This window comes from Carlito syrichta, unplaced genomic scaffold, assembly GCF_000164805.1.
Source record: "Carlito syrichta isolate Samal-C Ts95f unplaced genomic scaffold, Tarsius_syrichta-2.0.1 Scaffold287770, whole genome shotgun sequence".
Taxonomy (NCBI): domain Eukaryota; kingdom Metazoa; phylum Chordata; class Mammalia; order Primates; family Tarsiidae; genus Carlito; species Carlito syrichta.
In genome coordinates, this window is record NW_007231866.1 from 198870 (window position 1) to 213917 (window position 15048).

Sequence of the window (15048 nt, forward strand, 5' to 3'; positions counted from 1 at the left end):
AGAGGGCTTGAGAGAAGGAAGAAGGATAATGCTCGCAGGGGCTCAACTCCTGGTCTCTCATCCCTGGGCAAGCCCAGGCTGGGCAGAGAAGATCTGAGAGTCGAGGGGGCTGGTACCCTGCCCATCCTGGAGCTCTGTGGAGCCAAGAGTCAGCCAGCAATCTGCAGAGATGTCTGTAGAGGTCGTGGGCCTGGATGGGTGGGGAAGCCCCAGGAGTTTGCATGGGCATAAAGGGAAAGCAGGGGACCACCAAGAATGAGCATGCGTGGGCCAGCCTGAAGGTAACCGTAGCACACGACAGGAGGACAGGAGAGCCGGGGCTAATGAGGTCTTCCCAGCCAGATCAGCAGATTCTCTCTGCAGCTGAACTCAGGGTGTCAGCAGCAACACAAGGGCAGGCATTGTCCCCTGAAATCATGCTACATCCGCGGGGAGGTCAGTGCTAGGTTCTGGGTGGATGGAAGAAGGTACTCCAGGGCGGGCTCGGTGGCTCAGCCTGCAATCCCAGCACTTTAGGAGGCCAAGGCAAGTGGGTTGCCTGAACCCACGGGTTTGAGACCAGCCTGAGAAAATTGGCAAGACCTCGTCTCTACAATAAATCAAAAGAATATTAGCCGGGCTTGGTAGGGCGCGCCTACGGTTCCAGCTACTTGGAAGGCTGAGGTGGAAGGATTGCGGGAGCCCAGTACGTCGACGCGCAGGTGGCCATGAGCGTGCCACTGCACTCCAGCTTGGGCGACAGAGTGAGACTCCAACTCAAAAGAAAAAAAGAAAAATGCTCTACAGGCACCAAAGTTACACTGGAATTGTTGGTCTTGAGGTGCGACAGAGACAAGAGCCATCATCGGAAGAACAGCTCTGCTAGGCGGGGCCGTGAGAACCGTGTTAAGTAAACAGGCAACAGGCAGGCTCTGGCAAACCGGCCCCTGCTACTTCAGCCAAAGCAGGAAGAAGGAGGTAGTAAGTGGGGTGGGGCCAAGTCAACAGGGGAAGATATCCCTGCCCCCAGAATAAGCACCTTGCCCAGACTGAGATGGAAAGAGACAAAGAGCAGGTGCTACGTCAGCAAGACAACCACAGCCGGACACCCGCCACCCAAGGCCACTGGGTTCTGAACACTCCCTTGAACCAAATACATGAGGGGCGGGGGAAGGGACACAGACCTTGATGTGGTTACATTTTGAACCAGAGGTGGCACAGAAATGAATGTGTTAGGGCCAGTGGTTCACATCTGTAATCCCAGCACTTTGGGAGACCAAGACAGGCGGATCACTTGAACCCAGGGGTTCAAGACTAGCCTGGGCAATGTAACGAGACCGTAACTCTTACTTTTTTAAAAAAAGAAGTTAATAGCCAGGCTCGGTGGCTCAATCTGTAATCCCACACTTTGGGAAGCCTAGGTGAGTGGATTGCCTGAGCCTGTGGATTCGAGACCCGCCCGGGCAACTTGGCGAGACCTCATCTCTACAATAAATCAAAAATTAGCCGAGCGTGGTAGCGCACACCTGTAGTTCCGGCTACTTGGAAGGCTGAGGCGGAAGGATCGCCGGAGCCCAGCGGGTCGAGGCTGCGGTGGCCGGGAACGTGCCACTGCCCTCCAGCCTGGGCGGCAGAGGGAGACTTCAACTCAAAAACAAAAAAAGAAGTCAATGTGTGGGGTTAAAAAGTCCTAAAATGTTGCTAAATTGCATCTTCTCCTAACAGCGGAAATAGGAATTTACAAACTGAGTTCAACGTCTGAGAAATTTTTAAGGTCTCCTTTATTCTCCTTCTGAGCATTATGGACTCTTGCACCATAAAAGTCATAGTCATCGTGCTCGCTTCCTGTAGTTCTTACTGTGACTGAGCAAGTCCTGCTAGAACGTCTCTAGCAATGGACTTGGAGCACAGCAAGAACTCATAAATGTGAGGAACCCTGTCTGCTTTGCCTGCTTCTTCCAGAATCAGCCCCTGCAGACCAGAGGGTCCCTCTGCAGGAAGGGGACACTCCCAACCTGGGAGCAGTGCTTAGCCCCGGGTTACCTGTAGTCCTTGGGCGAAGCCTCCTGGACACAGGCACCATGTTCCTCGTATCCCTGCTCTGCAGAGCCAAGCAAGCTGGGCTTCTCTCTGTGGCCCATACGGACTGACGCTGTCTCTTTGCAAACCCCCCTCTAAGTTGCACTTGATCCAAAATACTCTCAGCTAGGATCAGTGACTCACCCTCTCTCTTTCTTTTTCCCATATCATTGTGAACCCACAGTCACTCCACTATGAACAATGCTGTAAGTGATGCTGCTTACTCAGACACTGAATGCTCCATCCAGCTTTCTTTAAAGAAAGCTCACGTGGAAAGGACAAAACAAGGAGACAAAGATCTTTAGATCAGCTTACAGAAGGACAAATTCAAAACCACTGTGGCCAGAATGACAGTCTTGCCAAGCGGTTCCTTCCCCCATCTGGAGGCCCCTGATTTTATACTCCTGTAACCGCCTGTTCTGTGTTGTGGGCCTTTAGCTAGATCTGCAACCTGATGTATCAATTTCTTTCTTCTAGGAAAAGACAAGCTACTAGGCATGATATTTTCAGGAGAAAGTTACAAGAATGTTATAGCCTGTTTGTGTCATCCATGCCACCCAATAACAGAAGGGCTTCCATAAATACGTGTTAAAATTAATATTTTTCTGACCAAGTCAAAGGGGAAGAAAACATATGCAAACCTACGCATAATGTGTCTCCCCTGCACAGAGCCTGGGACCAGGAACAGGACGGGTTGTAAAGAACATTGTGCAGAGGATGCATACACTCTATCCAGATGGCATTTTGTAATAACATTCCCAGGGCTGGACAGGCCTGCGCTTAGGAATCTGACCGTCCATCCACTCCACCTCTACAACTGGCTGGAGGCATCCACATGCATAACATTGCCATCTGGTAGAGTGACGCTGACTTGGGAAAACCTTGAGTTAAACCACAGCTTGCCCAAGACACGGCACGTCTGTAGTCAGCATCTGCCAGCACGCATTTAACTTGCATCAAAGGCATTAGCCTCCCTGCCAACTCCAGACCTACAGAGAAGCCCTGTCAGAATCGAGTGTTGTCTGTAATCACTGTGAGAGGGGTTGCTTGTGCACTTGTGCAAACTTCAACCACTCATCAGAGGATTAACGGCTATAACAGTAATACATACACAACACAGTACTTTGTAACTTACAAAGAAGCTTTTACCAACTTTGCTACAGTGAACGCTCACGGTGCTGTAAGAGTTGGTATTGTCATCCTTATTTCATACGGGAGGAAACAGGCTCACAGAAAATTGGTGACTCATGCAAGATCGCAAAGCTAGGAAGTGGGAAAGCCAGGATTTGCACCCAGGTCTTTGAGGCATTGACATTCATTCCAGTAGACCCCCGTGCACCATGGCAGGGCATGGTGATGTCATTCCCAGTCATGCACTTCGCCCATGACTACTTCTGGGGCAGCAGTGAGGGCAGTCTGGACTTACCACATTAAAAGGGAATGGCACCGGGCATGGTGGCTCACGCCTGAAATCACAGCACTTTGGGTGTCAGAGGTAAGAGGATTGCCTGAGCCCATGGGTTCAAGACCAGCCTGGGCAACATGGCGAGACCTTGTCTCTACAATAAATCAAAAAATTAGTCGGGTGTGATGGTGCACACCTGTAGTTCCAGCTACTTGGAAGACTGAGGCAGAAGGATCACCTGAACCCAGCAGGTTGAGGCATGCCACTGCACTCCAGCCTGGGCGACAGAGTGAGACTCCAACTCAACAAAAAAAAAAAAAAGAAGGAAGAAAGGAATGGCATAAACAATGAAGAACAAAAAAGTGAGTTCCCAGCTTTTGAGTTTTTGAATTTTTGGCAGCTTAGAATCCCAAAATCCTGGCTTCTGAGTACAAAAAGCCAACATCCTCCAAAGAGTAGAATTAAGAAGACATGCCTGAGAAAGCGTGAGCTCCCCCACCCAAGACTCCACAGGCCAGGAGGAGACCAAGAGATACAAGGAGAGTCAGAGATCAATGCAGAAGTGGACAGACCCTGAGATGTCCCTCCATAACTGCCAATTCCTGGTATCCATGTCTTTGCATAATCCCCTCCCCTCAAGTCTGGGTGGACCCTGTGGCTTGTTTCTAACCAACTGAATACAGCAAAGGTGACAGAGGTATAGGATTACATGCACGTGATCCCTGCTACTTACGACTGCAGTGCCTGTCTTGCGAGGAGAACCTCTTCCTTGCTGGCTGTGTGAAGCCAGCTGCCGTGTTGGCAGTTGCCTGTGGAGAAGACCTTGGGGCAAGGAACTGAGAGCAACCTCCAACCAACAGCCGGCAAGCAACTGAGGCCCCTGGTCTGGCTGCCTGCAAGGAACGGAATGCTGCAAACAATCACGTAAAGCACATCTTTCCGCCATTGAACTTCAGATGAGAACTCAGCCCTGGCCAACACCTTGGCTGCAGCCTTGCAAAGGACCCAGCTAAGCGGTGGCCAGATTCCTGACTCATAGAAACCATGTGATAATAAATGTGTGTTGTTCCAAGTTTATAGTAACATTGCATCAGGGTGATAGAAACCAACATCAATCAGCCCGGGCATCTGTGGGAGAAGGGATGTTTTTGTCCAGTAGGGTAAATGAGGTCCCTAAAAGTTTTGCAGCCCCTAACATAGTACCAATGCAATGGACCAAAAATGGCGACAGGGAATCTTCTCCTGAGTCTTCCTCGGCCCTCTAGAGGTTTTGGAGCACAGCCAACAGGCTCAAGGACCTGCCTGAGAAGGAACTGCAGACGAGGAAGGTCTTTGTGGTCAAGACGAGGAAGACACAGATCAATGGCACGGACACTGCTGCAGGTGTCAATAGGCTGGATGCTAGAAACCAAACCAGAAGGCAGATGTTACACATCCCAGAGGTCAGCGGAGACTTGCTGTGACCAGACCCCAGGAACTCGCCATGAAGCTGAGGCATCTGCAACTCCATGGACTTCACGCTACTCCAGGGAAAGAGTGGGAATTGGGTGGGGGGGAGGGAGGAGAACTTAACAATTGAACTCAAACCAGAAATGGTTGTGTGTTCCTGGAAATGACTAGGGATACAGGCTCTGTCATCAGAGAAGGACAAGTGCACAACTGATACCACAAGTTGGTGATGCTGGAAGGCAGGAAACCCAAGCATCTTCGGGATGTAGGGAGGAGTCAAAAGGCTTTTTGGGACCGGGCGCAGTGGCTCACACCTGTCATCCCAGCACTTTGGGAGATGGAGGTGGGAGGATTTCCTGAGCCCGGACGTTTGAGACCAGACCAGGCAACTTGGCAAGACCTTGTCTCTACAATAAATCAAAAAAATCAGCCAGGCGTGGTGGCACATGCCTGTAGTTCCAGCTACTGGGAAGGCTGAGGAGGAAGGATTGCCAGAGGCTAGCAGGTCAAGGTTGCGGTGGCTATGAGCGTGCCACTGCACTCCAGCCTGGGTGACAGAGTGAGACTCCACCTTAAAAAAAGGACTTTTTGGAGGAAATGACACCTGCATGGAGTTTATTATCATTAGAGACAGGGTCTCACTATGTTGTCCAGGCAGGAATATAGTAGTGCACTGTAGCCTGAGTAGAGTTCTAGAGAATGAATTAAAATGAGATTCTATGAATGCAATATTTCAAACTTTTACAGCTATCTGATTTTCACTTTTCAAGGTTCTGAGAGCCTGTGTTCCTAAAGTCTGAAGATCAAAGGCTCCTTGCTGGCACTGTTATCTACTGGGGCCCTCCATGGGGGTGGAAGGACACAAGCTAATCCCGCTAAAATCTGTCTGGATCAACCTCTTATTCTCCCTCATTGCTCACATCGCCGTCATCTCTGCCTTCAGGGCTTTCTTCCTTTCTTAATTGACTCTTTTATTTTGAGTAACAGTTTTGCATGCACACAGTTTCAAGGGTTCGATTATTGTACAAGACTTGTATGAAACAGTTGCACACTCTGCACCATCCCACCCCCACTTCTCGCCACCCGGAGGAGATCATTTTCAGCTTTTGAATGTTCTGGATTTTTTTCACCCCACCAGTAAGCAGCATGCTGATACTGCTGCTTCTCGACCGTGTGTCTGCCTCAGCCACTGGCTTCCCAGCATGAAAGATGTGGCATTTTCACCACTGTCTCCCACACACACCTGCTTCTTATTCCTATCCTCCCACCAGAGTAGACTCATCATTGTAGCCAAATTCCAAACATTCAGTGTTTACATTATTATGGTCATGCAAATACTATTGATAACTTAGTCAGGAGGCTTATGAACGATGGTGACTTCGAATGCATTTTGTTTTCCCTGGAGTTTAACGTTGCCACAGTCTTTCATTTGCTAAATTTTCTATGTTCTTATTAATTCAACCACAAACTCTTCCCGTGTACATAAATCTCTTCTCAGTACGTTCAAACTCACTGGGCATTTTACCACTTTTATCTTCTCGAATAAGTCTCTCCTAATCTGATCCGCTCCAGCAATCTGAGCTGTTTGCATGACACTTATCTTGGGCTCTCCCTTCACCATCACCTTGGGGATTCCTTTTTCCTGTTTTAGATCCTCTGTTTTCTGTATCCCAGTCTGTAGTGTTTTTTGGACACACACACACACACACACACAAGCTTCAGGGTGCTTTTGCTTCCAACAACCAGCACCTGCAACTCTTCTTCCGAGGACGCCCCTGGCAGGTGCTTCATCTCAATCCAGAGACCAAGTGCCTAGAAATTTTCATCCCCCACCCCTCACCATCCAAAGCAGCCCCTGACTATCAATTGACTAGTGTGGGAACATGCAGACCAGCTGCTTGCCTCCGCTGGGACCACTCTGAGGTCACTTGTACTATAGAATGACAGGATTGAAGTCACCCTCCACAGGTGCTGCCTGCCTGGAATCACACCTGCTTGGTTTCCTCTCTTTCCCTTGTCTTGCTTTCTTCACTCCTGTATAGGTGTTTTTTTCCCAACAGGATCTGACTCTGTTGCCCAGACTGAAATGCAGTGGCACGATCACAGCTCACTGCAGCCTCAACCTCCTGGACTCAGATGATCCTTTCACCTTAGTCTCCCAAGTAGCTGGGACTAAAGGCGTGTGCCACCATGCCTGGCTAACTTTTTTTTTTTAGAGAGAGAGAGGTCTTGCTATGTTTCCCAGGCTGGTCTTGAACTTCGGGGTTCAAGCAGTCCTCCCACCTCAGCCTCCCAAAGTGCTGGGATTACAGGTGTGAGCCACCACACCTGGCCCCTTATAGGTCACTTTCACAAATCACTTGCACAAGAATCCGTGTCTTGAAGTCTTCAAGGGGACCCAGCCTGAGACATATATCTTCCTTGTGCTTGGTTTAATCCTTTGGTTTGTTAAAAAGCGTCCTCCAGTAGCATCCCAAGAAAGGGTGTATGGCATATAAAAATCTTTAGACCTTCTATCCTTGAAAATGTCTTATTCTACTGGCATGCTTAACTGCTAGTTTGGCTGGTGTGATGGCTAGTTTTATGTGTCAGCTTGGCTAGGCTGTAGTACCCACTTAATCAAACACTAATCTGCTGCTGTGAAGGTATTTTGTAGGTATGGTTACCATCCACAGTCATCCTGAATTATACCCCACATCTATAAAATAAAATTTTTAAAAAGCCAACTCCCAAAAATAAAATCTACAGTCAGTTGACTTTAAGTAAAAGAGGCTGTCCTCGATAATGTGAGTGGGCCTCATCCAATCAGTGGAAAGTCTTTAAGAGTAAGGACTGAAGTTCCTCTTCATATAAAGCCACTAGTCCCATTCCCATAATAACCCACTGATGCACTGATCCATCAATCCACTGATCCATGAATAGATTAAGCCAGTCACCAGGGCAGAGCTCTCATGACAAAATCACCTCTTAAAGACTCCACCTCCAATATAGCACATGCGTTTTGGAAAGAAGCATTCAAACCATAGCACTCTATCTTGCATGTAAGACTTGCGTATAACATGGTGATTCTAGACTTTATGCTCCTAGAAGTGCGACTCAAAGAAAGAGACTGGAAGTCTGACGTATGTGGTTGGAATTCTCAGCTAGCATCTTCACAGCCAGGGGATCTGAGTATTTATCAGGGGACTCCTGGCGTCAATGTCTTTAAATCTTTTCTTTCAGTCGATCAGACTCCTCTGAGAAGTTTCTTCCTATCTCTTGTCTGGACATGAGGGTTCTGTGGTATGAGATGAGTTACTTACCGGTTGTCCCCATTCCTAGGTGAGAACTCAGCTTCTTCAGGTCTGCTGAGACCATTGACACTTGCCCATCTGCTTTCCAGTCTCTGATATTTGGTTAACTTGGCTGACTTCATTTCTTTGCCTCTGTAAGTTTATGGATTTCCAAAAATCCTTTTTTTTTTTTTTTTTTTGGTCTGTGGTGTTACAGGAAAATGTATCAGTAAACATGTGTATTTTCATTTGATCTACTGTCTCTAACGGCGAGTCTCCCAAGCACTTCAATCCCTCTAACTGTTCTGTCTGTGTTTACCTCCGCCTTCCTTCTCTCAAGCCTTCAGAAACTGCATTCGTTTCCTAGAATTGCCATAGCAACGTACCAGTAATTGGATGGCTTAAGATAACAAATGTATTGTCCCACAGTCTGAGAGGTTGGAAGTCCAAAATCAAGGAGTCTGCAGGTTTGGTTCCCTCTGGATGCCATGAAGGGGAGTCTCTTTCATGACTCTCTCCTACTTTCGGTGGTTTGCCTGGAATCTTCACTTATAAATGCATTCCGCTTCCATCACGCCATCTCCACAAGGCATTCTCCCTGTGTCTCTGTCTCTTCATATCGCCTTCTCCCGTTCATCTCTGTCTCTGTTCAAATTTCCCCTTTTTAAAAGGACTCCAGTCATACTGGACGAGGATCCGCAATAATGACCTCGTTTTAACCTGATGAACTCTTAAAGGCCTATTTCCACGTTAGGTCACATTCTGAAGTATTGGAGGTTAGGATTTCCACATATCTTTTTTGAAGGACACAAGTAAACCCATAACAGAAACCAATTTATGTCTCCTTTTCCACACTCAGGATGTCGCCAAGTACAAAGAACCACCGGCTTACACGTGTCTCCTGTGAAAACCTCAGTCACCAAAGTAAATGTGGGTCTGTCTATGAAGCTGATGCATCTGAAAATTGTAGCAGTGTAGGGAACGGATGGCAAAGTTACCAGGTGAGGAACAGCCCTGACACGAATGGTCTTCGGAGGGTCCTGATGAGGAACCAAGTCCTGATGAGGAACCAAGCCCAACTCGGACTCCGGTTTATGAGGCTTCCCCTCCAGAGGCAGCATGACATAGTGGTGAAAAATGCAAGCATTGGCCCCCCAGACCAAGGATGGCCTGTCTTTCTGCCACTTCCCAGTCATGGGAACCAAAGCAAACAATTTCTTCTTTGGATATCAGCTGGAGAGTCAATCCTATCATCCCCAAGGACCCTGGGTGACTTCTCCCTGGATGGAATGCAGGAAGCAGCTGAGGACTGGGAAAAGTAGACACTAGCTAGTAGATTGAGGAGAGAAACAAGAACTCACAGAACCACCCAAAAATGAGGAGCTTTCTGGTGGTATCCGTCAATGATCTCTGAGCCTGGATTTGAAGGCAGTCTGAAACCTGAGCTGTGCACCAGATGAGGCCAGAAAGAACTGCAAGAGGATTCTGTCCCACCTCAGTCTTGAGAAAGAAAGCCCTGACAGGTCAGAGAGAGTGAGAGAGATCCCTCGCGTGGGTTGGTGGTTTGGGTGAGTTGGTCTGGGTGGGTTGGTGGTCAGGCCGGTCGGTGGTCTGGGTGGGTTGGTGATCTGTTGTTTGTTTTTTCCATCCGCGCTCCTTACCCCCAGGCAATTTCATAGTAATGCTGACCAGTGGGAACAGCCAGGCAGGGGCCTACCCTCCAAGGAAGGGGAACCCTTCAGAACCAGATAAACTGGGTCTCCACAGCATGGAGAGAATACCCATTGCTTTGTTTTGTTTTGTGACATATCTATGCACATGATGGTGCTTTCTCACCAGCGGACCTGGAAGGGAGGGCCTTCAGAGCCAAGAAGTGTCAGGGAAGGAAGACCCAACCCCCAGCTCCAGGGAAAAGCCCTAACCCTCGCAAATCACTGTGGTCTCACTAGCTCTGACTGTGCTTGGTTCAGGCGTGAACATCGAATGTAATTCTGACCCATGAGAAGGGAAACAAAGACTGCTGGGGCCGAGGCAGAAGGCAGATTTGAGTAACACTGTCTTTGCTTTTGAATGGAGAGAGAGAAAAAGTCTTAGCAGTGTGAATCATGTGGCCTGGAACCACATCAGCCATGCTGGGACCATAATCAGAGCTAGCAGAGGACAAAGATGGCACTCTGAGACTGGCAGGGTGAGGAACAGAATAAACCTGGAGCCATGGAATTAAGCAGTCCAGAGCTGTCCTACCCCTGGGCTTCTTGCTATGAAAGATAAGAAGTTTTTCCTGTTTTTTGAGTCCACTGAGGCAAGATGTTCTGGAATTTGCAGTGAAAAGTGACCATAGAGTAATGCCTTCTACAGTACATACAAGGCAAAAAGGTTGCTAGGCAGGGAGCATAAGGTGGGATTCCCACCTGCCCATCCCGACCCTGGCCTCACTCCATTGTCTTAGGTATCCCCCTCTGAGCCCCCGGATGGAGCATTACTTAAGTATTCCTCAAGATTCAGAGGATTTAGTAACTTCAGGGAGAAGTGTTAGAAGGCAGTATCTGGACAGAGAAGGAAGGGGAATCCACTCTTCCATGCCCATCTAAAGACATTTGCAGGATCCTTATAAATGGCTTCCTGGACAGGCAACAGGCCCTATCACCAGGGAGAACCCAGCTTCAGAAAGAATGAGGTCAGCCCCCTAAGAGAAGCTAGAAACTGTCCATGCATTAAGAAGAAAAGAATTTAGCCGGGCTCGGTGGCTCAGCCTGTAATCCCGCGCCTTTGGGAGGCTGAGGTGAGTGGATGGCCTGAGTCCGCGGGTTCGAGACCCGCCTGGGCAGCGAGACCTCATCTCTACAATAAATCAAAAAATCAGCCGGGCGTGGTAATGCATGCCTGTAATTCCAGCCACTTGGAAGGCTGAGGCGGAAGGATCGCCGGAGCCCAGCAGGTCGAGGCTGCGGTGGCCGGGAGTGGCCACTGCACTCCAGTCTGGGCGACAGAGTGAGACTCCAACTCCAAAAAAAAAGAAGAAAAGAACTCACTCCATGGATTGTACAAGTAACCGAGTTTTAGCCACCATTTCGTTTTCATCAAACAGATCTTTGATAAATGCTTAAATAAATAATTTCAATAGGGAAAATATCCTATAAATGTAAAGCTCCCCGCTATTTACATCTATCTACATTTTCTCCAGACTTATCGAAGCACAGACACCACTTATATAAAGCCATAAGAGGGAGCATTTTATTCTGCATTCCGCTTTGCTTGCATTTAGCATGAGGGTGCACACACATTTTCACACAGGAACATGATTCACATCCTTTTCCATTTTGATCGTCACAAAGGATTCTGATACACTATGATTCCCTTAACCATTCCCACTCACTGGGCTTTTTGGTCACTTTCCATTTTCCCCTTTTATGAACGTGCTGCCATAAATATCTTTGTATAAATGACTTTTTTTTTCATTTGGATTATTACCTTAGGGTATATTCCCAAAAGTGGGATTACCAAGTCAAAGTGTACGAAGGTTTTCATAGTTCTTATTACAAATTGCCAGCTTGCACTTTTCAGAAAAATAGTAAGAACCTACACAGTGGCCAGCACTGCGACTTTCTCTGCAGAAACTGATACAATGGATTTTATCAATCTTGTTTATTTTTACTAATTTAATGTGGCACTCCATAGCTGTTCAAGTCTGCATTTCTTTATTATTCAAGCCAAGCATTTTTTTATGTCAGTTACTATTTTAAAAAAATAAAAAAGATATTTAGATAGAACAAATCTATACATTTTGGTGATATGGCAACGTTAATTGTACCAGCAGTACTAAATGAAAGCTGTCACTTGCCTTTCTTCATATGTAAACAAGATATTCATATCTTTTGATAAATTGTCGAGTAGAATTCAGGTTTCATTATGATTGATTCTTTATCTGTTTTGGACTGCAAGTCTTATTTGTAATAATTAAAATAATTTTCTAACTTTTTACTTTATTTAGTCTAATTTTTTCTCACCACCAAAAGCCAAAACTCTTATATCATCTATTTGATTCACCTCATTTCTGATGCTATCTTCTACTGCCTTAAATATTGCAAATATATTTCTCCTCCATGGTAGATATAAATGTGCTATTTCATCCTCTTTTGATTTTGTTGTGGTGTATTTTATGGCCCTCTGCAGGGTGCAGACCTGAGTAAATGTCACTACTGCCTGGACTTCTGAAATTCGTGACTGAACCTCTTTCCTGACAATATCAACTGAAAATGAGAACATGCAGCCATTTAGTTCTGTGTTTGAGGGTGAACCCGGGCAGCTCAGAGCTCAGGGTGCTACCACAGGAGGGATTCCTGACTCACCAGAAAGGCAGAGCAGAAAGGCAGTAAAGATTTTCGTAAGCATTATGAGATGAAGAAGACACACACATCCACACACACGTTTCAATGCATGCTTTTCTGTACTGTTTCATGTGAATTTGAAGTAACTCAAATTTTTTTTTAATTAACTGGAAAACATTTAAAATGCATGGAAATTTAGTAAAATGTGTTCTCTCAAAAATGTAAATTTCCAATCCAGGCACGGTGGCTCATGCCTGTCATCCCAGTACTTTGGGAGGCGGAAGTGAGAGGATTGCCTGAGCCCACGGGTTCAAGACCAGCCTGGGCAACTTGGCGAAACCTTGTCTCTACAATAAATCAAAAAATTAGTTGGCTGTGATGGCGCATGCCTGTGGTTCCAGGTACTTGGAAGGCTGAGGTGGAAGGATTGCCTGAGCCCAGCAGGTCAAGGCTGCGGTGGCCATGAGCATGCACTGCACTCCAGCCTGGGCGACAGAGTGAGACTCTGACTTAAAAAAAAAAAGGGAAAAAAAGTAAATTTCCAAATATACACCCTGACTATAAACAAAAGTCTAGAAGCTTAGAGCATGGCTGACCTTTGTCAACTCCCCGATACTTTGGGCAAGGGCCACCAAGTTGTGAGGTCAGTCTCAAATACTGCAATGTTAAGGCCAAAGGCAGGTCTAGGAGTTCTGGTTTTTAGCCAAGTTACCAGCTATTTATTGTGGAGCACAAGCAATCTTGCTTGAAAGTGGAGCACCAGCTGTCAAGGAAACAACTTGTAACAGAGAAAATTAATATTTTAAAGAAAAAGTTCCTTCCCATTGCTACAGGTGAAGCTTAATTTTTGAGGCTGGGAAACTATCATTTTGGTAACCAAGTAGATTTCACATCCTAGCGTTTAAGCTAGAATTTATTCCTGGGCAGGTCTTCTCTTTCTTCTGGAAGGGCCACTGTGGTGACCTTTTTAGTTCTGCAGACAGAGATAAAGCAGTTTCTTACTCCTTTCTCTGAGAACAACCCTGAGCCTCTGAGTGCTTTACACCGAGATGTTAAATATTCTGTTCACTAATGAAAATGAGGCTTCTATTTTATCAGGATTATGTCTTTACAAATAAATTATTTTAAAAGATGCATTTAAACCGTCCAGTCCCTGAAAAGCATTGCTTGTTCTAGAGAGATATTTCCTTATATCCGTTCCATTGTTTATTCCCAGGAGACTGCCAGACCAGCCCATGCCAGGTGAAACACAAGGCTTGATCATCTTCTCACAAGGAAGGCTCCCTCTGGGAGCCCGCACTGCAGGGTCTGTCCCTGCAGCCATTGCTGCTTCCCAGACTGTTTCAGAGGTCCCAGGATCCCTGAAACAGTCCAACCATGAGGAGAACAGGTGTGAGTTTTAATCTCGATTCTGCCACTTCGCTCCCGTGTGACCTTGGGCAACTCACTTTACCTCTTCTGTCTCAGTGTCCTCAGCTACAAAATGGGGGAAATGACATCTACTAAGAAAATGCTAGTTTCCAGTGCCGTTTGAATTGTGGCGCAATGGAGGAGTAGGCAGTGGGCTCTCGCTGTGTGTCTGATTAGCTTTTTCTCTGCCTTGCTTGTTTGAGCTTCGGCAGAATTCGAAATGGCTAGCAGTGAGGCTGGGAAAGACTCCAGGAAGGCCAAGACCAAGGTCAGCTTGCAGTTCCCGGTGGGCCGTACATATCAACACCTGAAATCTAGGATGACCGGTCGTGGCCGTAGGGGTGCCACCGCCGCTGTGTACAGCGCAGCCATCGTGAAGGCTACAATTGCCGGTGGCAGTGTCATTCCCCACACCCACAAATCTCTGATTGAGAAGAAAGGACAGCAGAAGACTGTCGAGAGGACACCTGGGTTCCTCATTATCTCAGGGCTCTACGTTCCCAAACAGCCATCCGATTCCAGGGGACTGTATCTCTGTGAAAAACACAATTTTGCCTTTTTTTGTGATTCTGTTTGAGCCAGCTGGGAGTTTAATTAGCTTTCCAAACAACCAAATTTCTGCATTCGAGTCTTAACCATATTTAAGAGTTACTGTGACTGCGAAGAAGCTATTGATTCTCAAGTAGTGGGTTTTGATTGAGTTGACTGTTTTTTAAAAAGCAACTGCTTAGATTTTCATTGTGATGCAGAAGTTATAGTAACACATATTTGGTTTGGCATAGACGTTATTTCCACTCTGGTGGATAAGCTCAATAAAGGTCATATCCTAAAAAAGAGAAAAAGAGAGGGAGGGAGGGGGAGAGAGAAGGAAGGAAGGAAGAAAAAAGAAAGAAAGAAAGAGAGAGAGAAAGAGAGGAAGAAAGGAAGAAAATGTTCATTTCCTAAGGGGTGCTAAGAGAATGTTAGCTTCCTTCCATCTCCCTGCCTGGTTGGAAGCCTTCCCTACCCTGTAGTACAAACTGGCTTCCAGCCAGTCAAAGGGGCTGATGAGTAGAAGAGAAAACTCGACCCCTCCTCCAGTGGATACACCAGGAGGAGCGGTTCTCTGCAGCAGCCACCTGGAGCC

At 46.9% G+C, this 15048-nt stretch overlaps 1 pseudogene; it reads left to right on the forward strand.

The window, feature by feature from the left end:
* The first annotated feature begins 14142 nt into the window (after nt 1-14142).
* Nucleotides 14143-14499, forward strand: LOC110595199 (annotated as a pseudogene).
* Nucleotides 14500-15048: the final 549 nt, after the last annotated feature.